This window comes from Portunus trituberculatus, chromosome 35 (assembly GCF_017591435.1).
Source record: "Portunus trituberculatus isolate SZX2019 chromosome 35, ASM1759143v1, whole genome shotgun sequence".
Lineage (NCBI taxonomy): Eukaryota > Metazoa > Arthropoda > Malacostraca > Decapoda > Portunidae > Portunus > Portunus trituberculatus.
The window spans coordinates 14,621,343-14,643,876 of record NC_059289.1 but is presented as its reverse complement, the minus strand read 5'-3'; the positions used below and the strand labels follow the sequence as shown (position 1 = coordinate 14,643,876).

The window sequence follows — 22,534 nt, the reverse complement described above, 5'->3', positions numbered from 1 at the left end:
CTCTCTCTCTCTCTCTCTCTCTCTCTCGGTTTCTCCCCTTGAAACGCCGGCGTGAAGATGGACTCATAATTTGCAAGGTAAGAAGAAAAGGTTGAGAGAGAGAGAGAGAGAGAGAGAGAGAGAGAGAGAGAGAGAGAGAGAGAGAGAGAGAGAGAGAGAGAGAGAGAGAGAGAGAGAGAGAGAGAGAGAGAGAGAGAGAGAGAGAGAGAGAGAGAGAGAGAGAGAGAGAGAGAGATCCAAATAGGAGATAATAGCACAGGAAGTAAGTTATAAAGCAAGAAAATTCAAAAGGAGACGAAGAAGGAAGTGGATGAGGAGAAGGAGAAGGAGTAAAGGGAGATAAAAAGAGGAAGAGGAAAAGATGAAGGTTAAAAATATAAATAAAAAAAAGGAAAGAAGAAGACAAAAATGTGATCACGAATTAGAGGAACAGGGAGAAGCAATAAAGGGGACGAAGAGGAAACACGAGGAGGGAAGGAGCGACGAATTATGTACGCTGTAATAAGGAAGGGAAAAGGTCAAAGAAAATGGGATTCTCATGTGACGGAAGAAAGAGAGAGGGGAAAAAAAAAGAAGCGGGAAAAAAAAGGGCTAAAACTGCGACAGATGCCGGAGACTATAAATATCTAACTGAGGCAAAAATCGCTTGTCATAACACACGCATAAAAATTGATGGGGAGATTAAAATAAAAGGAGGAGAAGGAGGAAATAAAACCAAAATAAAAATAAGAAGGGAATAAAAAAAAAAAAAAGAGTTGTAATAACAGCTTTAAAATTTTGCATATGAGAGATGAGAGAAATATAAGTCAATTTTCTTCATTTGGATAATTATTAAAGGGAGACTAAAACAAATAAAAGGATGAAGAAGAAATTAAGAACATCAAAATTAAGAAAAATGGTGAAAAAATATCCAGATGTGGGAAGAGGAGAAAATGTTGATAGGTAAATAGGTACAATGGAAAAGGAGGAGGAGGAGGAGGAGGAGGAGGAGGAAGAGAAGAGCCTTCCATCTCCCACGTAACAAGGGATGGAGGAGGTCTGACCCTGGGGGAGCAGGAAGGGTGAGGAGGGCTGGGGCGTGCTCAGGAGGGGGTAGACAGGGTGAGGGGGAGGAAGGGGAGGGAGGTGAGGGAAGGCTGAAGGATTAACTGGGAGGCTTGGAGAGGGAAGGAGGTAAGAAGTAATAGGAAGAAAAATTGTACGGAGGAAAAACGTAAAATGCACCTAAGGAATTAAAATTTTACCCTTTGTAGAGAGAGAGAGAGAGAGAGAGAGAGAGAGAGAGAGAGAGAGAGAGAGAGAGAGAGAGAGAGAGAGAGAGAGAGAGACTTACACTACATAGCAAGCAAACCACAGGAAAAAGAACACGTAAAAAATACATTATCAAACACAAAAACACCAAACATACATATCAAAATAAGGAAAAAAGAAGAGGAAAAAAAACTTCATTCGCTAGCAACTTCACCGAACCAGAAGCGAGAAAACAAACCTGAACAAATGCACAAGTAACACAAAAATTATAAAGAAGTCGGGGGTTCCTTTCCTTCTTAAGACCACGGTAAGGAAATGCGAGTAGTAGTTAATATCCCGGTTGATGAGTCTTCCCCAAGAATGACGCCACTTCTTGCTACTGCTTGAGACATTCACCTGGGCGGAAGAAGCCACGTAGGGAGCAATCCTTTCCCACAGGTTAGTGTACTTCCTATTCTTGAAGCGCACTGAGAGAGAGAGATACACATTTCCTTCATTAACAACCACCAGGTGTACGCAGTCTTTCCTTCTATAGCCAGGTAAACTCCCATAAACTAGACAACTTTCCCCTACTCGTCCAGGTAAACTTGGCCTCCCTTTCCGTACATTCCCTTTCTATGGGTAGGCAGGTAAACTCATCCTAAAATAGTCACACTGGTAAGCTTTTTATTTACTCCCACGTAAACTTTTCCTTCTATGCCAAGACACATATATTCCTCCTACGCTTACGTCTCCTCCCACAGGCATAAACTCCTTCTCTTCTTAGTAGATTCCCCCAACCAATTTACCTCCCTTTCTTTTCTCTCTCCCTCCTTCCTCCCTCGGCCAGCGAGGTCGGAGTGGCGTCACCCTACAGCGATAAGGCCTGAGCCACGCTAGGTCCAGTCTCATTCCTTTTAAAAAGCGCCATAATTCACAATTAGGCCTACGTCACAAAATCCGCAGGTTTCCCGAATCTCTGTCCATAGGGAGGCTTAGTAGCGGTGAGGGTTGCCATTGGCAGGGGGTGGCGTCGCTTTCTGTGGTAATCCTGCTCCCTGCTTATCGCATTTAGGTGTTGCTCGTGTTTACCTGGACCAGGTGTTTTTTCAGTGGTGCAGTGAGGGCGGTGGCAAGAGCTGGGTGCCTCCGGTGGGCTGTTGGGCGTAACTCGCGAGCCGAGCGTCTGGCAACCCAGGATTACCATCACACCTTACCTGGCTCGATTTCATCAGCGTTGCCAATTACCGGCACTAACTCCACCGCAGTGTGACAGACCTGAGATCACAGGGTCACCGTAAATGTCGAATAATTTTCTTTAGACATGATTTGATTCTACAGACATTATACATTCAGTGCGCTATCTGACGGAGACCCAGACCATGATTCGATCGGCGGCCGGCAGCGTGGCACCGCTGGCTGTCCTATGATCTAACGGAGCGAAAGTAAACACAAAGAAATTATTTTAGTCCCTGCGGTGGACGAAATCTCTGATACATCCTGGGCACGTCGCTCTCGCCCCGCCCCCTGCGCCCCCGCCCTGCCCTGCTCTGCCCTGCCCTGCCCCGCCTCGCCTTCACCTCTCCCGCAGTGTCGTAACTTTGCCTCAGCCTGTGTCCAGGTGTGTGTGATGAATGACTTCAAAAAGGAAAAAACTAAATCGAAAAAGATCAAGTACCAAAAGAATTTTTCCTGGATATAGAGAAAGGTTGGATATAAAGCACTTTATGATTTACGTCAGTATGATGGCTTTTACAGTTTCCTTGGGCGGCGAGGTGGGCGAGGAGCGGCGGGCGCGTCCTGGCAAGACGGGGAGCCCTCACCCAACACCCCAAGACCCTGAGATCCGGACGGCCCTTGTTAGCAGCGGCGGGATGGTCGGCGCCCCACGGCGAGGAGGTCCATTCCACATAGCGCTCACGACCTCCGCCCCTCCGGCCCCTTTTCTTCCCCTTCACTCCTCTCTCTCTCTTTGCCTCCACCTCTCAAGCTGCCGTTTCTTCTTACGTCACCTTCTTCTAATTCTCAGTGTTCCTCCTCCACGTGTGTGTTTCTGGCGGCGTCCATGTCCCTCCAGCGCCTCGAGACAGTGTTGCTCTGTGGCCTGGCGGTGGCCAGTGTTTGCTCCTCCTTTCTGTTTGTGTTTCCTCATCACGCTGTGCTCCTCCCAACCCACTGTGCTCCGCGGAGATCTTTGTCTTGTGACTTATGACCCATTCACTCCACTACCCCCCCTTTTTTTTTCTTTCTTTTTGCAAAGGTAAGGCATCTTTCTTCCCATTCCCTCCCTCCCTTCTCTCCACCCACAACGCACCTTTCTCCACCTGAATAACCATTCCTCCACTAATACCACATTTTACTTTATGCACATCTCCTTACAACCATAGGAACCCTTTTCCACCCACACATCCTTTCTCTTCCATCTCAAAGCGTTCCACCCGTCCATACATCCTTCCATAGCACACTTCTTCATAGCACTTTCGACACGTCCGCGCTCCATTTAGACTCTCCACGCCCCTTAACGCCCACGCCCTCATCCACCCCTACGCCCTCCTGCTTGGGATTCATGCTTCTCTCCCACTATCTGACGTGATCTCCGTGTCTGGGGCGCGACAGGTATCTTTACAGGTGTTCTAATAGCCTTGTTTCTGCCCTAACACGCCGATACACGCTCTCTCTCACGCGCTACTTTGTAAAACTCAAATATTTTCCATTTAAATAGACAATCTGATTTCCTCATGTGTTATCTATTATGATGAATTGAGACTACTCATTTATCATTATTATTTTTTTCTGTCAAGCTATAAATGTCTTATTATTGTTTACGTGTTATGGTTTTCAATCTTCTATGTTTGATATTTTCTTGTTATAAACCCCTTTATTTCTTAGTATCTTTTTCAGTTCATTTGTCCTGTACGTATTTCTTTTCAAATCTGTTTCTTTTATATATGCATTTGGTTTCCTTTGGTAATCTCTCTCTCTCTCTCTCTCTCTCTCTCTCTCAAGCCTGGAGGTGTATCGATGTGCAGGTGTGGGAGGCGAGGTAGAGAGGGACGCATCACTCCCTCAAAGGTTCCTACTGACCTCCAACCTCGCGCCTCCTCAGACCATTTACTGGCTAATGTGTAGTTATCGGGGGCCTGGTGCGCCTGCGCGGGGGTGGTGCGCGGGGTGACCACTTCACATACTGTCTGAGGAATGGAGTGAAGTCTGAAAAAAGGATTTGAAAATGTGTGTGTGTGTGTGTGTGTGTGTGTGTGTGTGTGTGTGTGTGTGTGTGTGTGAGATACAGTAGGGTCAAATGGCGACGAGATCAGTACTAATTCATGATGGCCTTAACGACTTCCCTGATTCAGCAGTTAGAAGTCGACGCCAATTATTTCAAAGACCATAATCTGCCAACATGGCGCGGCCCCCTGGCGGGCGTGGCGGCCCCGTATAGGGCGTCTCCGGGACTCCTGGTGGGGGGCCCCTCGAGAAATGGGTCTCTCTTGAATCCTCTCTAATGAACCTCTAGGCCTATCATGAACACCATCTTCCTGGAGCCTCGATCACTCCTCACTCCTCGCTCACTCCCTCCGCCCATACCCAACCTCCCCGCCCCGCCCCAACCCGCCCCTTCTTCCGCCCCCAGCTCCTCAACTCCCGCCCACTTCACCATGCTTTATCCCGCCCAGCCAGGCACCTGCCCCCTTCTCTCTACGCCTCCTCCAGTCACCTGTTCTCCACTACAACATTCCTTCACCTCAAATTCGGCCTCTCTTTTCTACGTCATAAATTCACATAATGGTCGTTTATAAGGCTGAATTTGTAACAGACCGACAGACACACACACACACACACACACACACACACACACACACACACACACACACACACAGGCTCACATAAATTCCCTCTTTCTTCTGGGATTTTGTGAACTACGCTCCTCATTTCTTAAGACGCCTTGGTGCAAATGTACATCGCGCCAATCGACTCACTGCAATAAATATATACGATCGTCGTCAAAACCGCAAAGCAACGCTCGCTCCGCTAATAAAAGAAGCATTATGAATTGTGACATTGATACCTTCTTACCTCCAAGTGCGGTGGTTCCTTCGCCTCCAAAAGTCATTATAGCACATAGAGAACGCCTCGCGATAAACCTTTTTTTTTCCTCTCTCTCTCCGTCTCTCTCCCTCTCTCCTTTCTCCTCTCGTATTTCTTCTGTACCTTCCCAGTCTTGCTTTGTTTCTGCCCGGGACTGTTAGCGAGTTATAATTGCGTTCGATAACTCATAACTTTAACGGTACCTCTAAAAAAGATTGGGCTACTCTACAACGCCTCGGAACTAGTAAAAAGAACACAACCATAGCCATAACTTTTACCTTCCCCTTCACCACCACCACTATCACTACGAGAACAACACAAACACAGCGAAATAAAACAAAGGTAACATGTTCACGGGGATATTAAAACACGTCTCTCTTTCTGTGGCGTTCCGGTAAAATCCCCGCATAACTTCCTCCCTAACACCAGCTCGGGCACTGATATACTACAGCGGCGGAGGCGAGCGAGTAAAAGAAGCAAAAAGAATGAGACAAAAAAAAAAAACACTGAAATCCAGCAAATATTCCGTTCAGCGCACATGCCAAAGGATAAGAAGCGGGTATAAAAAGAAGCCAACAGTTAGCATTCGTGTGACCCGCCCACAGCAGCACATACCAACACACACAAGCACACATCAACACCCTTTAGGATCAGCAAAAAAAAAAAAAAAAAAAAGTAACCAAGACGGGACAATAAAATAACTTCGACAGCAACAACAGTTTCAGAAGCACCAAGAAAAGGAGAAAGAGCCATCAAACACACACACACACACACACACACACACACACACACACACACACACACACACACACACACACACACACACACACACACACACACACACACACGTACAGCAAAGAAGAAAAAAAAAAGGGGGCGATAAACGGCTCACGACTGGTATTGGATAATCATTTCCAACACTGAGACGTGATAATGTTCCCTCAGTGGTCGAAGGCTGAGGGAGTAACCGGATGGGTGTTTTTCTTACCCATTCCCCGCTTGATGCAGTTAGCGCCATCGATTACGAATTTCCGATGTGTGGAATCAGCCTGACACTTACTTTCCATGCAGCCATTCAAAATAACACTTTTACCTCGATTGACGTTTCCATAAATTTTTGCCTGCATTCATAAGCTCCCGCGTCCATTGTCCGAGGGCTCCCAGGGCGTGATTGCCGCCTATGCAAGCCTCGCGCCACCACCATTACATGTCACCTCGCTACAGCTATTGATTACGTGATCTGTGTCGCGGGATTACAGTCAACGCTTGAAGGTATAAAAGCACACGGTACGAACAGTCAAGCGAGAAAGAAAATGTGGAAAAAAAGAGAAAAAACGGGGTGAGAGAACGTCCCGCTTGTATTGTGTATGTATGTACAAACTCGATATTTATACACGGGTGAGGTAAATGTGCGCGGGTGTGCGTCGATGTAAATGACTGTAAAATCCATTGTGCACATGTACACTTTTGTGAGGTGAGAGATGTGTGCCCTTCTCAATCCTGGAGAAAATATGATTACTTGCCAAGCTGCTATGTTGGAACAGCGAGGCGCGTTACTTGTAAGGGAGGTAATTCAGCACACTACTCGTCCTCCTATCCCTCCTCCTCCTCCTCCTCTTGCTACAGAACGTGAAAGGGCTGAATGACATAGGGCAAGTGACGAAGGGCTGAGTGCCTGGCCAGGAGAGGGAGGGCAGCGAGAGGGAAGGTATAGCATGCCAACAGATGCTCCGGACCATCGCCCCACCGCGGAGTCACCTCGAGGCTGCTGCAGACCAACGCCAGATACCAATGTCCTGCATATACAGTCTGCGGTAATATTGCAGCACGTGTGTATATGTATGTACGTGTATCTCTCTCTCTCTCTCTCTCTCTCTCTCTCTCTCTCTCTCTCTCTCTCTCTCTCTCTCTCTCTCTCTCTCTCTCTCTCTGTCAGTATCCGCAAACAGCAAAATATGACGTGACAAATACATATAAATGCACATTTCCACAGAGAACAACAAACAGAGGCGGAGGAATACTAATAAAAAAGACAATTCCTAGAGAAAATGTCCTCAATATACTCAGCAGAAAGAGAAACAAAACACACACACACACACACACACACACACACACACACACACACACACACACACACACACACACACACACACACACACACAAAGTTATTGAGGTCCACCCTAAGATAGCAGGGAGAAGAAATGCCTCACCCCACCAAGCCTACCATTTCTGGAAGGCAAGGCGGCAACACAGGTATACCACGGTAACCAGGTAGGCCGCCATTAGTAGTCCCAGCTCCCTACAAAGATATCGTTACCCAAATCTGCGGCAATACAAGCAACCGTGGCCAGTTTCGCCTCAGCCCGTCCCAGTAAAGCACCTACCAAGCCCCACTCCCAAGCCCTGAATATTCGCCCTTAATGTGTAGTGTTTGGAGGGCCTTAGTCTTGTGTCCCCAGCAGCTGGTTAGGTCCTTCGTGTAGTGTGGCCTTCAAAAGTGACCATTTCAGTCCGCTGGTCTTGGAAAATAGACGTGGATGTGTCGGTATTATGACGGAAAGGTAGCGTGGGTCCTGGTGTGCTCCTCGCCACCACTACCACCACCACCACCACCACTACCACTATCATCATCCCCACCATCACCATGTCTTTACACTATAACTACTCACACATCTGCAGAGCCGTACAACTACCATCACCATTAGTACACACACCTACCAGCATCACATATACAATCGTCGCGCCATTGCAACCTTTACTAACCCCACTCACATAAGAATCACCACCAGCATCGCATTTTAACGCATCACACCGCCGCAGTCACCAGTCACCACCACCACTAATAGTATACACGGAAATACATGCACAAGTATCACATTTACAAGCATCACACCACCGACAGCTCGTGTAACATCACACACGCACCCAAGACACACCGCCGCCACCTCACTACACCACTGTATACATCGGGTCATCACTGCAAATACACACACGCACACACACACCCACCGCTAGGCACATCCCAGCAGGCAGCAGCCATCAAGAGTCACTCCCACAGATAGCACCCAGAAGACAGCGACCCTCCTAACCACCCTTGTCTGCGCAAATGGTAAGTGGACGCTACATTGGTCGCTACATGAGGGAAGAGACCACGTGCAATTTACAGCTTACCCTACCCGCACCTTATAACCTGACGGAGGAGGAGGAGGAGGAGGAGGAGGAGCGCCGCTGACAGAGTGCTGCTGAGAGGTGTTACATTTTTTATTTACACAGGAGACAGTTGGGGCGGAGGAATTTATTTATCACCGCGACGCCCAAGATAACACCAGGCCGAGCTCCTCCCCGGCCTGCCATTCACGGTCGCCAGCCACAGTTTTCTTAGGGCAGCTTGGAGAGAGGAGCGCCATTTTTTCCGTACATTAGCATGGGAAAATAATTAGATAAGTACCTGTGACGTAATGGGAGGGACAGAGGAAGGTTACAGTACCGGCTAATACCTTGTGAAACTTTCCATTCTTTGAGAGAGAGGAGGAGGGCTGGGAGAGGTTCCAATCCCTCATCTTTCCCTCTCACCCTCTGTCTACCTCTCCCTCGGACTGGGAACTCTCGCATCCTCCCTCGGTCGTGGAGGTTCCCTTACATTTACGCACCAGAGAGGACAATGCGCCGGACGATGGAAACAGTGAGGGAAAAAATCAAATATATAAATAGGAAATCTACAGGGACGAGACCTTTTGCTCTTGGTCCGGACACGGCGAATTAGATAAATAGAAGGTCGATAGAGGATGTAGGGAGGGAAAGGGGAAGGAACGCAGAGGTGAGAGAATACCGTTTTTGTTCTGCCTTCAGTTCCCCTTGTCAGAAACTGGATATAAATCTGGAGGGGGAGAGGGAGAGGGAGGTGGTGTGTGTGTGTGTGTGTGTGTGTGTGTGTGTGTGTGTGTGTGTGTGTGTGTGTGTGTGTGTGTGTGTGTGTGTGTGTGTGTGTGTGTGTGTGTGTGTGTGTGTGTGTGTGAGGAGGTTGCCATGATACCGTTTCTCTCCACCAGTGAATTAGGTTTCATGCTGCATTTTCTTACTCTCTCTCTCTCTCTCTCTCTCTCTCTCTCTCTCTCTCTCTCTCTCTCTCTCTCTCTCTCGCTCATCCATCTACCTCATTATCCATCCATAGATGCACGTGTCTCTCGCTCCCTCGTATCTTCACACCCTTGCTAGTGTAAATCCGTGAACAATTCAAATTACATTCATCCCTGATTAGCCGATTCATCGTTAATTTATCCCCCAATACCGCGATTCCCTGCATAATGAATTGCCTTGAATAACTAACGCCTTGCCGCCTGTCTTGATTGTTGTCGCATTTTATAAGAGCGTGGTGCAATAGAGGCTGCTGTTGCAAAAGTCAGGCAAGAAAACTTATCGATGTAGGAAAGTCACACGGTAAAATTAGAACCATGTGTTATGAGAGATCTAAATTGAGAAGGTTCTTGGTGATGTACTGGTCTGAGGTGTTACGTAGGTACAGTAGAGTAAGAGTACGTGTGTGTTTAGTTGGATTAATCTCATCTACAGAGGAGAGTGTAAGGAAAGGGTCTTTGTAAGGTGTGTAGTCTTCAAGTTAACAACACTGAATTGTTATGTATAAAGTACTTGACGACACACACAAGCTCTCTCTCTCTCTCTCTCTCTCTCTCTCTCTCTCTCTCTCTCTCTCTCTCTCTCTCTCTCTCTCTCTCTCTCTTTGTCTGTATATCAAACACGCCTTCAATATCGCCGGCAAGTTCTACGTAAAAGTGTTTCCGATATTATGAAAATTCCACAAACTACAAAACACCAATGCCATCAATAAGTAGTAGTAGTAGTAGTAGTAGTAGTAGTAGTAGTAGTAGTAATAGTAGTAGTAGTAGTAGTAGTAGCAGTAGTAGTAATAGTAGTAGGTGATAAGAACCCAACAAAACAACCTCCTAGAAATAAAACACGGACGAACAAACGAAAGAACCCGTCACTGTGTATATGCATGCAACTCCGCAGCGCCGCGTCACGATGATGTTCCCGCTGTTGAGTTTTAATCTAATACATTTCAGTGGTGTGGCGTTGAGTTGCGGTGATGGATGATGTAATGGCGAGGTGCGTCCAGGGAGCATTACGGGACAAAGAGCTCGATCACACCCAGGCACTTGGAGCAACGTGGGACACTCAGCTTTGTTCTGTTGTTTTGTGCAGCGACACGGACTGGCAGGAGACGGCAAGGGACAGGCAAGCGGGAGGGAGGGTAAGTCAGTTTAGAGGACAGTGCTGAGTGAGTGAATAAGTCCATGAGATGAGTGAGGTTGCTTACTTTGTTGACGGATGAGAGAGAGAGAGAGAGAGAGAGAGAGAGAGAGAGAGAGAGAGAGAGAGAGAGAGAGAGAGAGAGAGAGAGAGAGAGAGAGAGAGAGAGAGAGAGAGAGAGAGAGAGAGAGAGAAATTTACGGGCACAACCACCCATAAATGCTGTGTTGTATAACGCTGTATCGATTCTCAAACAAACTTGATCGGACACACACACACACACACACACACACACACTCACAATCACCGGACACACCCAAAACAAACTCGAACACAGACGCAACATTCTGACAACTACTCAAAAACACACTTCACCCACATACAGCCATAAAACACACAAAGAATAACAACCAAAACAATACAAAAAAAATAAATAAATCATGTCTAACAGAAAAAAGAAAAGGGAGAAAGAAGGAAGAAAGAGAAAGGAAGATAGAAATAAGGATAGGCCTGGGAATCGTCAGAGAGGGAGATTTTGTTAATGGTACAGAGGGGAAGCCGTAGGTCTATTGATTTTGGCTCCTTTTTTTATCCTTTTTTTTTTTGCACGCAAGTAAACTCCGCGAGAAGGGGAGAGGAGGAAGAGGGGGAGGAGGAGGAGGAGGCAAAGGGAAGACTAGCGAAAAGAGAAGAGGGGTTAAGAGGAGGAGGAGGAGGGGAAGAAGGTAGAGGAAAAGGAGGAGGAGGAGGAGGAGGAGGAGGAGGAGGAGGAGGAGGAAGAGGAAGAGGAAGAGGAAGAGGAAGAGGAGGAGAAAGAGGAAGAGGAAGAGGAAGAGGAGGAGGAGGAGGAGGAGGAGGGGGAAGACTTGACTGGTGATAGAGATATTTAGAGAACTTGTATATTTCTACAGAATACTCTCTCTCTCTCTCTCTCTCTCTCTCTCTCTCTCTCTCTCTCTCTCTCAGGATCATGTCTTTCGCCCTGCATGTCATGATAGTCAAAAGCACTCCTCCTACTCCTTCTCCTCCTCCTCCTCCAGGTATACGCCAGGTTACGCAGGATTCCCGTGACACATCCTAAGGTGGACTTGCTGCTTGAGGATCGATAGTGTTGCCGCGGGATCGATAAATACACTCGTACTGAAGAAATGATATACGGCCGCAGAATATTCATGGAGGAGGAGGAGGAGGAGGAGGTGGTTCATTCACATCTCGACCTTCTTCTCGTTCTGCCCTCCGATTAATTTTTTTTTATCCAGATTAGGTGGAGTCTCTCTCTCTCTCTCTCTCTCTCTCTCTCTCTCTCTCTCTCTCTCTCTGTCTGTGTGTGTGTGTGTGTGTGTGTGTGTGTGTGTGTGTGTGTGTGTGTGTGTGTGTGTGTGTGTGTGTGTGTGTGTGTGTGTGTGTGTGTGTGTGTGTGTGTGTGTGTGTGTGTGTGTGTGTGTGTGTACCGGTCGTTAATATTTTTTCCCCTTCTTTTCTGTGAATTCTGTAGGATGGGAACAATTTAGAGGTGTCGGTTTTGTAGAGTAATTTTCGCTTTATATTGCATTGTACTGCTTGGGCGTCTACCTCTCTCTCTCTCTCTCTCTCTCTTACCGGAAAAGCCTGGAGTGCGGTGTGAAATAAATGCAATCGGCAGCGGCGTCAAACTCGCTCCACTCGCTGTTATGCAGAGAATCAATCACTAACAAACCAGCGCGTCATTAGACCCCGCCCACTCAATTCCTCTCCGCCAATCACGCTCCCAGACACCGAAAAACTTCACCAAAACTTTTTGACGACCAATCAGCGCTAGGGGATGTAGAAAATGCAAATTCCGACATGACGGCTCTCTCGCTAATCAGTCTCGTGCAATTCTCTGCAACAATTTGTCTCCGGCGGTGAGGAGCTGGAGCGACGGCGTGGCGGGTCCAGACTGTGTGGGGCTGGGTAAGTTGGAATGGAGCGGCTGGTAGGGACAATGACAACTTCACTATCTTGGGAAGCGATCAGAGAAGACTTAGCTGGCGGTGTTAGTCACAAACTTGGAGCGTCCTCAGAGCTGTTGATTACCAAATTACGCAACGTTGAGAGAATTGGAGGCGCAGGGACTTGACGGCCGGATGTGCTGCTAAATTTCCAAGGAGCAGCTGATCGTGGTGTTCACAAGACGTCATTATCATAATAGACAACATGACTCGAGGCCCTGATGGGGGAGCCGCCCTCCGGAGGCTACGCAGGCAACAGCTGCTCGGCTACACTGATGTCAAAACACCGGTGAACCTAAAAACTACAATTTCACTGTTGCCACTCATCACCGTTCTGGCGAGTTTCGAACGATGCCACGCGGGAAAAGTTATGTCTGTGCACCCCAACGCAGAGTCACAAAGCTAATGTAACTGAAGCCTATGACTGTCCTCATCGCAAACTTACACTCACTGACACACATGGACGAGGCAGCCTATCTCAACACACACCTGGAATGCGTGCAACTTGTTCATTGATGTACTACGGATCAGTTAGAAGTGCTTAATGACTCCTCGAAAAGATGGATCATCTGCACGTAAAGTTTCATCAAAAACCATGTCATCCATTCAGTTTATTAGGTAATTCATTTTACTTTAAAGTTTTCGCTGTCTAACTTTGCGTGGAATCCGTTTTCTTTTGCGGTAAGTTTGATAAACACTGTGAAAAGTAGGATCTAACATGGCTGATTAATGAAAATATGTTCTATACATAATTCGTAATAACATGAATACTTTTACCGCCAGCTGTAAGGTGAACATACTGTACACCAGCCGTGCCTCACTCTAGGGGCGAGGTGGTGGGGCGACTCGACCATCGCCAGACACTGGTGACTCAAAGCACACCATTTTATCATATGACTAAATTACTACTACTGATCTATACTCTATGCACAATGTCTGAAAAAAAGGTATTCGGTCAAGTTCCGCCTGCAGGACGCCAGCCTGGGTCCGGCGCGAGAGGGCGTCAGCAGCACGCGGGCGGCCGGCGTCAGGGCGTCCACTTACTAGACGATAATCGCGTTATTGACCGGATATCGCCAATGCAGCACCAGGAGCGGGAATCAATCGGCCACAGATACAACAATAAAAATGTTGGCGGGGTAAAAAAGCGGCGGCGCCCCCGGTGGCAATGGCGAAAGTTGCCAGTGAGGGTTTTGAGGCGTGGCGTGAGCAGGGCGGCGGCGGCAGAGACGGCATCCCCTCCTTGAGCCTCGCCCTCCGCTCCTCCGCAGTTTTATATGAGCTTAATGGTAAAAGCTTTATGGTGTTTTGGTTTTCTGTACTTCCACCACGAGAGGCGAGGCTCGCGGGCCGCTGTCTCCGGCCGCGCCTCCTTGTCGTGGCGGTGACGAGTGTGGTGACGCGACGCCCGCCCGGTGTGTGTGTGTGTGTGTGTGTGTGTGTGTGTGTGTGTGTGTGCATAGGTTATTGTTCCTGGACGGTAGAGGTGATACACAATGCCTTTGTGTCCTTTGTCGCCAGGCATGCACGGACCCCCAGTCACCCAGTCACCAGGCACGCCCTCCCCCAACTCCCCATCCCATCACTTACCACCCCTCCCTCCTACACAGTTCCCCGCCACACACCTCTCACTCACACCACCCACAACCACCACCGCCTCCTGACCTCCACCCACTTGCCGCCCACCACTCCCATAATCACCAGCGGGCCGCCTACCCACCCTCGCCCACCACCCACCACACAAACCATTAATTTTTTAGCACAGTCAAAAGCCAAGCCGTCCCTCGTCCCTCGCAAGCACTCTAAATCATCATCCGTGGACATCACTCCCCGACGTCCCCTCCTTTATACCTTTTATATTCCAGGGGGGGGGTTGGGGGGCGAGATGAATGGGGGTGTGGGGAGAGAGGGGAAATTGTGATCTGAAGAGGAAGAGGACGGACCTTCAAAAAAACCCTCAGCAGCCACCCATCAATTAGATACTCCGCTGCATACTGTGAAGAAATCCTCCCCCCTACACCCCCCATACTCTAATAAGGCCCTATATTATCATTTAGGCCTAAGTCTGCAGGGAGGAGATGGTGAGGGTGGTGGTGGTGGTGGTGGGCGGGGAGGGAATGGAAAGAAGTGGATGGGGAGTGACGGGATTTTGCGGGAGAGGGAGGGGAGGCAGGGAGCGATAGAAAAGAAGGGAGGGAGGGTGAGCGGGAGGAAGGGAGGGGAGGCCTTTATCATATCCAACGTGTAAATGAGGGGGATTAAGGCTGCAGAAATACTCATCGTGCACATCTAGTTTAGTTTTTTTTCCTTTCTAGCGAAGTTCCCTGAGTTTCCCTTCGCGTTGTGCCTGGGTGGTGAAGTGCCCCAAGAAAACGAAGGAGGAAATACTAATTAATAGAAGTGAGGGGCGGCGGAGGCGTGAAGGCGAGGGCAGATGTACTAAAAATACGGAAACGACGCTTGGACTCTTGGGGAAAAAACCGTCTCCCCTAAAAAGTTACCGTTCGACGCTACTGCTTTCATTATCGATAATGAAGAGGGGGAGGGGAGGCAGAATCTCTCTCTCTCTCTCTCTCTCTCTCTCTCTCTCTCTCTCTCTCTCTCTCATCATTTCCTATTTTCCCATTACCTACCACCCTGCCCTTGCATCTCCTCCTCCTCCTCCTCCTCCTCCTCCTCTTCTGTTCCATCCATCATTCTCCTCTTCCACCCTCCCTTTCCTGCAGGCGCTATTCATCTTCTACTCGGCCTCACTGCACCTCTCCCTCTCCCTCTCCCACTCCCTCCTCGCCTCTCCCTTCAGCACGCCTTGTGTCCAGTGTCGCCATGAGTGTTTTCTTAAATGTCTTCACATAAAAAGGAAAAATATGAAATTCCAACCAAAGGGAAAGAAAAAGCGTGGTTATTCTTATTATCGACGTATATAATTCTTTCTTTTTCTTTCCTGCACTGAGAGAGAGAAAAGAAAGAGAGAGAGGAACGTGTAGTATTATTGTGTTTACTGCTTGTGTGTGTGTGTGTGTGTGTGTGTGTGTGTGTGTGTGTGTGTGTGTGTGTGTGTGTGTGTGTGTGTGTGTGTGTGTGTGTGTGTGTGTGTGTGTGTGTGTGTGTATGTTTGTTGTTTTTACCCGGTGATTTTTACTTATTTACTTACTTGCTCTTGCCTGCACGTCTGTCTGTCTGTCTGTCTGTCTGTCTGTCTTTGCTCTTTCACTCTCCTCATTCATTCTTTTGGTTCTTGTCTTACGTATTCGTCTCATTCACTCACTTATTCTCTCACATTAATACTCTGTCATTCATTCCATCCTTCTTTACTTCTTCACTCCACCTCAACTCCATCCTTCACTCCTATATACTCCTTTATTCTATCTTACTATCCACCTTCATCCTTCACTCCTTCATTCCATCCAGCTACCCTCCTTCATCCTTTACTGCCTCACTCCATCCTAAACTCAAACTCCTCAGCCTTCGCGCATATGTCCGTCCGTTCTTCCTCATCACCACTCACTCCATTTCCATCCCTTCCCCTCACAAGTTTCCCCCTCACCCATTACCCCTTCATGCGCGTCCCCTCACAACTCCCCCTCACCACTCAAAGCTTCCGGGCCCAAAACACTTCTCCTTCGCGGCAAGTCTTTCCCTGCCTCACTGCGCTTAAACAAATCTTTCTTTCCTCTTTACTGCCCCATTTTCCTTCTTTCCTCCTCTCCTTCATTACTTTGTTGTCGCCTATCATCTTTAGTTTCTTGTTGTTGTCTTCCTTCTTTTTTTTTCTTTTCGTCTTCTGCAGGAATTGTGATTATCTTTTTTTTTCATTTTATTTATTCCTTGTTTTTAGTAGTGTTGTGTTTGTGGTTGTAAGTTTTTTTCATGTTTTTTTTTTTTTTCTTTCGCTTTTTTTTTTTTTTCGGGGGGGGAGGAGTGTCAGCCCGTTGCTTATTCATCTACTAGTAACCTGTCTCTCTCTCTCTCTCTCTCTCTCTCTCTCTCTCTCTCTCTCTCTCTCTCTCTCTCTCTCTACTCCTCCACTAGTCCTGTCTGCCACTCTTTCCCTGCTTCTCTCGTCCCTCGTTCCCTCCTTCCCTCGACTCACACACCCCCTCCTTCCCCTCAATTCATCTCCTCCCCTCACCCTACCTGCTCCCTACGCCCCTCGCTGTCGGCTGGGTTTTACAGGTTCCCGAGGGAGGAGGGGTGAGTGAGGCGCCCCACACGGACACTCATGTCTCCACAAAGTGCTGGCCTCTGTCTCTTAACGCTCCCCTCCACACTTCACCTTTACTCTCGCTACTCCTTCCATCTCACTACTAATTCCTGCCACTTTATAGTAAACGCCGCCGCCGTGTTTACACCCTCCTTAAGGCGCCGTCGCTGCCAGGGTGCCGCGGGTGATGGGGTTAGGAGCGCTGTGTGTTGGTGGACAGTGAAGGAGAGGAAGATACAGTTTAGTTTTCTTACATATTTTAGAAAGGTGTTTTTTGTCTTTTTTTTTTCTTGATTAAGGTTTTTTTTTCATTAATTATTGTGTTTTTATGATTTTTGTGTTGGATATTGAAATTTGTTTAGATCTTATTTCATTGTTTTTATTTTATTTATCTATTTTTTCTCCGCCTCTTCCACTACTCCGTTGCACTGAAAATTCTATCACACTTTTCTCCAACTATTATTGTGACTCTTGTTTCAGCTTTCTATTAGTTAACTTTAGGTGATATTTTTCTTAGCTTTTAGAAATACACAACTACGATTAAGGAAGAAACTGAAAAAAAATCTAAGACGGCGATAGGACGAGGTAAGAGACGCTATGAAGAAAGTAATGAAGAAAAAGAAACATACACTTACTCCTTACTTTGTGAGAAAATAAAGTTTCGGAGGTATTCTTAAATTTAACCCTTTGAATACTGGGACACATTTCTACCTTGAGATTTGTGTACTCTATTTCTCTCTCTCTCTCTCTCTCTCTCTCTCTCTCTCTCTCTCTCTCTCTCTCTTTCTCATTTTATCAACATTAGGGAAGGTCTATGGAGGTTAGATGATAAATGGCCACAGTCTTCGATATTTTAATGCCCTACATAAGTTTCTGAAGCGTATAAAATCACCAGATAGTAAGCAAAATGAATATAAAAATGCGTCATGGTATTGAAGAGTTTAATAATAATTACACACACACACACACAATAATAAAAATAATAATAAAAATAATAATAAAAATAATAATAACAATAATGATCGTGAAAAATTAAACAAATATCATCTTTCAGCACACGAAAACCAAACCAAACAAAACTTATCTAACACACAATAAAGATAACAATTATTATTACAATTATTATTATTATTATTATTATTATTATTATTACAATTACCTTTCTTCCACCATCGTCTTTTTTCTCCTATTCACTTCACTTTCCTATTTCCTTCTACCATCAGCTGTTTCTTTTTCCTCCATTCCTCTTCTTTCCTCCATTTTTCCGGGTCATCTACGCTCGGGTAATAATATCATAATCCTCAGGTCTCCCTTGCCTGACGAGGAGGAGGAGGAGGAGGAGGAGGAGGAGGAGGAGGAGGAGGAGGAGGAGGAGGAGGAGGAGGAGGAGGAGGAGGATCGACCCAGACCCCTTATCATCCCCATTTCTTCTCCTTCTCTTCTCCTCCTCCTCTCCCTCCACCTGCTCCCTTACCGCAGGATCCCAGAGAGAGAGAGAGAGAGAGAGAGAGAGAGAGAGAGAGAGAGAGAGAGAGAGAGAGACCTCGGCCAGATTAATGGAACGTCTGTGTAATTTGGACGCTAATTATCTGAACATTCATATGAGGACTAAGCTTAGATAAATGACGGAGGCAACAGCTAATAATAGGACGCCTTCTTTCTATATAATATTACCTTATGTGTTTCAATTTGTTTACTCGCCCCCACACACACACACAGTCTCTCTCTCTCTCTCTCTCTCTCTCTCTCTCTCTCTCTCTCTCTCTCTCTCTCTCTCTCTTGATTATGATTACTTTCCTTTTTTTTTTCTTTACCTACAGCCAACATGGAGACAGAAATTCTTAGTATGAGATGAAGGTGGTAAGTAATGATGTCCTACTTCTAATCATCTTTTTCTCCTCCTCCTCCTCCTCCTCCTCCTCCTCCTCTTCCTTCATATCCTCTGTCAGCTCAGGTGTGAGGGGCCAGGTGCTTCCTTCTCACCTGTACACCAATTAATAATTACGGATACGTGTGGTTCATATTTTCTTTTACATTGTGTTAATTTCTCGAGATGCTCCGTGGTTCCGTGATGTGTTGCCGCGCGTGATTAAAATGTTACTATGCTGTGTGTGTGTGTGTGTGTGTGTGTGTGTGTGTGTGTGTGTGTGTGTGTGTGTGTGTGTGTGTGTGTGTGTGTGTGTGTGTGTGTGTGTGTGTGTGTGTGTGTGTGTGTGTGTGTGTGTGTGTGTGTGTGTGTGTGTTTTTGATTTTCTTTTTGGATGTTTGTCTGTGTTTAAGTGTCTCTGTTTATATGTTGTTATTGTTGTTGTCTCTCTCTCTCTCTCTCTCTCTCTCTCTCTCTCTCTCTCTCTCTCTCTCCATTCCACTCTATAATCCGTCACATTCAACGTAATTTCCTCTCACCAGGTATTAACACACACACACACACACACACACACACACACACACACACACACACACACACACACACACATGGGCAAGCCTCTTAATGTGTGGCCCCTGTTCACCTAGCAGTAAATAGGTACGGGATGTAACTCGAGGGGTTGAGGCCTCGCTTTCCCAGTGTGTGGAGTGTGTTGTGGTCTCAGTCCTACCCGAAGATCGGTCTATGAGCTCTGAGCTCGTTCCGTAATGGGAAGACTGGCTGAGTGACCAGCAGCCGACCGTGGTGAATTACACACACACACACACACACACACACACACACACACACACACACACACACACACACACACACACACACACACTTGAAGAAAAATAAAATACAGTTACGTATACGAAAAGTGCCCACAGTCATTAAGGGACTGAAAAAGAAATCTATTTATGTAAAAGAGAGAGAGAGAGAGAGAGAGAGAGAGAGAGAGAGAGAGAGAGAGAGAGAGAGAGAGAGAGAGAGAGAGAGAGAGAGAGAGAGAGAGAGAGAGAGAGAGAGAGAGAGAGAGAGAGAGAGAGAGAGAGAGAGAGAAATTATTTGTCTTTACTGTCCCACATCCTCACTCCAGACAGGATAGTACAAGTTACAGTAATATTTCTAGCGAGGACAAATACGTATGATCATATTTGTTTTTCCTTCTTTCCGTGCCTCTGCGAATATACTTTTGTGTTTTCAAGCAGGGAGGCGAGGCGGTCTTGGCAGGCAGACTGGAGGCGGCGCTGGGGCACAACGGGACCCAGTTAATAGCTGGGTCAACAATCCAAACTGGGAAACACTATGCTAATGGCATTGATCTAGCGCTGAAACTCTACCCTTTCCTGCCCTCACGCAACCCTCCCATCTGACCGCCCCTCCTCCTGTGACCACTCCCCACCCCCACCATTCCTACCATACCACCCAAACCCCACCAGCTTCCTTCCCCATCTCCACCCAAGCTCTCCACCCCACTGCCCCACCTGTTCCTTCAACCCCTTCCATCCATGTCTGTCCTTTTCTCCACCTAACCATCAGCACCCCCTTTCCACATACACACACATACACCCACGGAGCAGCCCTAACAATACGACCACCTCTCAGTCCAGTCGTTTGCATAGTCAGCCTCACAATACGGACACTCCCAATCTGACCAAATCCACGTTTCTGACCACAGGCGCCACACTGACCACCACCACCACCAACACCACCACCACCACCCACATGTGCGCACTCCTCGTCCCTTCAGTCTCACCACCAACAGTCTTCCTTAATCATCTCTCTCCCTCTCTCACTCGCGTCTGTTTCCCTTTTATTCATAACCGTGGTGTAAATATATCTCGTTTCTTTCGCCTCCAGCGTGCAGTAATAGGGCCCCCAGGTGCTCTAGAGTGACACATATACAGGGTAACTCAATCATTTTCTATAACCGTGTTGTCACCCACCTTGTAGCACCCTCAGCCAGGTATCCATAGGGGCTTCTTTTCTCTCCTTCTCTTCCCCTCCTCCTCCTCCGCCTACTTCTCCTCACACCTTCCCGTCCATTGAGTGACAGCGTTTCTCACCTGCGGAGGGAACAAAAATAGGTTAATTACAGAAATTCTGCTTATGTTACCCGACAAATAAAGCAGCACGACAGTAACGAGAAGTGGTTATAAGGTGTCAGGTGAGGCAATAATAATGATTAAGGAGCAGCATGGTAGGTGTATACCATCCACTGTTACAGTCTTCATATATGTAAAGAAAAATTGTTATGTACGTTAGAGGGAAAGGTAAGTAATATTTCTTTCTCTTTTTGCATTAATCTGTCCGACAAAAACATAGAGAAAAATTGCCACCGATAATCAGTGTCTGGGAGAAAAAAATACATTTCTTGTGCTATGGAGGGGATTTCGGTAATAACTTCACGTGACAGTGAGAGGAAGAGACGGCGGTCGCTTTGGAGATCTCACTTTACCCTAATAACCTCCCACCCTCACACCCTCCCTCCCATGCAATCCAGGACAAGAGGGAGTCACTTTGGCAACCTATATTTTATGATAATTACTGGAGAATTACAGTTATTGTTTCGTGTAATATATTGCTCCTCGAAGATATGATTGTATGCCAACCACAACCCACCCCCCTCGCCTCCTTGACCCCGCCCCAGTAACACCTGTTGGAAAGCAATAAGCACTAGTGTGGGTTTCCGTCCGTGAGGCTCTACCATCTTTATTACAGTTGCGCTTCATTCTACCGCCCCGGGCACACACTCGGCCGCTGCAGGAGAGAGAGGTGTCACTGCGGAGGCTGGTCTGAGGTTAAGGGTTACCAGTGTATCACCTGTGTAGTTTGATTGCACCTCTGTCTTGCGGTCTTGGTCTCTCTTTGGGTTCAGGTACAAGTGGTTCTGCTGATTGTCTGGGTACTTTGTCTCTATCTCCCCATGCAAGGTTACTGCTGTCGACTGCTTAGTGAAGATGAGAAAGTGCAGTAAGGTAAAAGGAAAGCTGAAGGCCAGGGAAAGCAAAAGAATGGAAGCACTTATGGAGAAAGATAAGAAACAAAGGGAAGGAAGAACAAGAAAGAGAGAAAGGAGAGACGAGGGTGTGGGGACAGAGCTAGAAAAGGAGAATTAAGGGGGAGAGAAAGAAGAGAAGGGGGGACTGAGGAAAGAGAGGGAGGCATGAGGTACAGGGATACATGTGTCTCAATTAGTCGTCAAATAATTGTGTCATTAAGATGATAAGTGCTGGTCTCTTCCCGCGAATGGAGCGTTTAAGGGGAATTGTTTTGGTGCTCTCACAAAGTATTGCGTCCCTCCTCCTGGTCCAGTCCCAGCCCTCCCCTCTCCTCCCCTCTCACTTTCCCTCCCTCTTTCTCCCTTTCGTCCTTCCATTTTATAACTCCTCTAACTACGTGAACCTTCCTTCCATTCGCTTCTTCCCGTGTCCACGTAAACACCACGTAAACTTCTTTCCTCCCTTATCTACCTCCATCTTCCACCTCCTCCTCCAGCGTCTGTTGTTGCCTCACCTTCAGGCATCTAATCAGGGCCTCTAGCAGGGAAGAACATCCTGTGTGTGTGTGTGTGTGTGTGTGTGTGTGTGTGTGTGTGTGTGTGTGTGTGTGTGTGTGTGTGTGTGTGTGTGTGTGTGTGTGTGTGTGAGTGAGTGACGCATGCAAACGCCCTTATCTCAACGAAAACACATCGGTCAGTATAAAAATAAGTCTTGCCTTCTGTGTACAACGAATGGGAGACAAAATAAGAGTATAAATAAATTCGTCAGCCACCTGCGTGTACTTCCACACCTGGTGCACTTTTAAGGCGGACGCAGTGAGAGGAGCTTCTGTGGTGCGTATGTTAAGGTCGAGAGTAAACCT

The 22,534-nt window shown here is 47.1% G+C and overlaps 1 protein-coding gene across 2 annotated transcripts in view; it reads right to left on the bottom strand.

The window, feature by feature from the left end:
- The window catches only part of LOC123512923 (zinc finger homeobox protein 3-like), a 146,744-nt gene that overhangs the window by 85,687 nt on the left and 38,523 nt on the right, over positions 1–22,534 (bottom strand). The window contains exon 2 of one of the 2 annotated variants that reach the window (XM_045269589.1): positions 20,617–20,736. The exons of the other annotated variant lie outside the window; for it this stretch is intronic. The gene's annotated coding sequence lies outside the window, so the exon portion shown is untranslated. The remainder of the gene's footprint in view (positions 1–20,616; positions 20,737–22,534) is intronic. 2 annotated transcript variants of the gene reach the window in all.